We start from the raw sequence: 3,101 nt of genomic DNA on the forward strand, positions 1-3,101 counted from the left end.
AGCGGATGGCAGGACCTCCTTAATGGTTGGTTTAGAAGGCGCTGATGCCACTGGGATTTTTGCAGCCCGCATTGACAGTAGTGGTGGGTCCAGCACGCTGGCCATCATGACAGGCCGTGACATTGGGGTGTCAGACAAGACATGGCAAGGCTCTGGGGTGTCAGACGAGACATGGCAAGGCTCTGGGGTGTCAGACGGGATGTGACTTGACTCTGGACGACCAGCCGGAACGTGACTTGACTCTGGATGACCAGACGGGACGTGACTTGACTCTGGAACAACAGCAATCACTTGACTTGGCTCATGAAGATCAACTGTGACTTGACTAGGCTCATGGAGATCAGTTGTGGCTTAACTTGGTTTGTGGAGATCGGCTGTGGCTTGACTTGGTTCGTGGAGGTCAGCTGTGACTTGACTTGGCTTGTGAAGACCAGCAGTGACTTGACTTGGCTCGTGAAGGCCAGCGGTAACTTGACTTGTCTCGTGAAGACCAGCGGTAACTTGACTTGGCTTGTGAAGACCAGCGGTGACTTGACTTGGCTCGTGAAGATCGACTGTGACTTTACTTGGTTCATGGAGATCAGAAGTGACTTGACTTGGTTCAGTAGTGACAGCCTTGACTTTGCTTGACTCAGGAACGACTGCTGTGACTTTGCTTGACTCAGGAACAGCAGCTGTCACCTTGCTTGACTCAGGAACGACTGCTGTGACCTTGCTTGACTCAGGAACGGCAGCTGTGACCTTGCTTGACTCAGGAACGGCAGCTGTGACCTTGCTTGATTCAGGAACGGCAGCTCTGACTTGACTTGGCTCAGGAAACACAGCTGTAACTTGACTTGACTCTGGAAACACAGCTGTAACTTGACTTGACTCGGGAAATACAGCTGTAACTTGACTTGACTCGGGAAATACAGCTGTAACTTTGCTTGGCTCAGGGGTGGCAGCTGTGATGTGACGGTGCGCCGTTTTCGGCGCTCCGAGCGAGCTTTTATTCATAGGACGAGACAGAGACATGGTGCAAACAGGCAGGGTCAGAACAACAGCAAAGAGGTGTAAGAAAGGTGAGACGTGGGGATAGTCCATGTAGCAGGCGAGTGTCGATCTGTGGCGAATATAATGCGAATGGGGGCAAGGCAAGGGGTAGTCCAAACAAACAAGCGAGAAGTCCAAAGGCAGGCGGCGAGACAGACGTAACGAGAAGGCCAGGTGAGAAAGGAACTAGGGAACTAGGGAACGCGATACACAATGCAATAACCACAACAATAACCACAATACTCCATCAGTAACAGGGGAAAAGTCCGGGGTTTATATAGGGCGCCTGATTGGCCACAGGTGTTGACGCAATCAGCGCAATGGGTGATGGGAGTAGTAGTCCGGGGTGCAGTGCAACAGTCTGTGTGATGTGGAAGAGTGAGAGTGACATCTGGTGGTGAGCGGACCGACGGCCATTCTGATAGTTCATACTTATGTTATTTTTAATTATTTTATTATCTGTAATCTGAAGCATATTGTGATCATTTATAGCAGCAGTTCTCCTAACACAAAAAACATAGCAAAGCTGTCCAGTAAAAAGCAAACAAGATCAGAAATGATGACGGGATAGGGACATTCTATTAAATATTACTGAACACTTTTTACAGTGTATTGTGTGTTTATTTGTAATATTAAAGATTATTAATTCTTTATGATTTAAATTAAAACGTTTTCATTTACAGTCTAGCAATTTAAAGTGCACCTGAAAGTAATTCAATTGTATCTGAAGTCAATTAAATATGTAACTGAATTTAATTATCTTCACAGATCATTTTAAAGGACTTCCAGCATGTTGTTCTTGTGTAGCAGGGACAGCAGCGTGCATCTATATTGTTTCAGCACTGTACCAGACAGCACACTTTTCAGAACTGGCAGTTCCTCCTGTACATAACTGCACTGAAATGGAGCAGAGCTGGTATAAACCGAGAACAAAGGTAAATTTAAGTTATCAAATACTTCACTGAATGGCATATATAAATAATACATTTTGATTAATAACATTAACATGCCCCTTTGGTATACCTAGGGAGTCAAGCCAGGTCCTGTCAGTGGGATGGTTGTCTAGTTTGCAAGACAGAAAGAAAAGAAACTCACCAAGATAATAAAGGTAGACTGAAAATGTATCAGTCTAAAATTGTTACGTACATTATCTTTATAAATCTTGGTATATACATAATATATAAGATGCCTATATAATTAGGGCTTGCAGAAAAAAGACAAAACACAAGTAAATATAACATTATTCATAATGTATGCAACTTTGTTGTCAATTTACCCTAGCTTGTTTTGTTTTTTTTGCTATCTCAGGAGAACACTTTATAGTGGTGTCTGCCTGACCTATCAGACCTTACAGTGGCGAGCAAGAAACAGTACTGAAGTTATATATATTTACATTTACATTATATTCAATATACATTTTATATTAAAGTCTGTACAAATAAAAACAAATTAATCCATCCCAAAGGTATTGTGTAAGGCCAGATCTCTCTGTGGAAGAAAGACTGAAAGGTGGACCATGAAGAAGAAGAACTCATTGATGGGCTGCAGAGACTGAAACTGTCAAAATAAATTTGTAATAATTATGACACATATAATGCCTGTAACGTGTGCATCAAGAAAGAACAATAAATATAAATAACATTTTCTTTTTCTGTCACAATCTTTATATTTGCATTGCTTGTTATTCCAGCGTAACTCCTTGTAGCTGTCCTTGCTCTGGTCACACAAACACTGTTGTGGAATGCAGGTTCAAAAAGTCTCCAAAAGGCCATCGGTTGTAAATCACAAATCTAGATTGGATGCAAGATATTTTCAGAAAATACAAACCACAAAATGTAATAATTCAAGTTAGTTTGTCTACACTGAACCTGAAGGTTATATTAAAAATGTATGTTTGCAAAGCTGTGGGTTTTAATTACTAAGAAATATATGCTAGAACTTTTCCGTTTCTAACAATACATTTCTGCACCGCACTATTGCAGTGCACGCAATGTGTGTAATGTACAAGCTACTGTCTGTAGCCAAATCTGCCTGTATGTGTGTGCACGTTACAACGCAGCAGCGAATTA

The 3,101-nt window shown here is 42.1% G+C and overlaps 1 long non-coding RNA gene across 1 annotated transcript; it reads left to right on the top strand.

The window, feature by feature from the left end:
• The first annotated feature begins 1,751 nt into the window (after window positions 1-1,751).
• Window positions 1,752-2,600, top strand: LOC127181075 (uncharacterized). Its single transcript, XR_007829731.1, has 4 exons — window positions 1,752-1,967; window positions 2,060-2,140; window positions 2,341-2,402; window positions 2,498-2,600. It is a non-coding gene; the product is annotated as an uncharacterized LOC127181075 (long non-coding RNA).
• Window positions 2,601-3,101: the final 501 nt, after the last annotated feature.

This window comes from Labeo rohita, chromosome 18 (assembly GCF_022985175.1).
Source record: "Labeo rohita strain BAU-BD-2019 chromosome 18, IGBB_LRoh.1.0, whole genome shotgun sequence".
Taxonomy (NCBI): domain Eukaryota; kingdom Metazoa; phylum Chordata; class Actinopteri; order Cypriniformes; family Cyprinidae; genus Labeo; species Labeo rohita.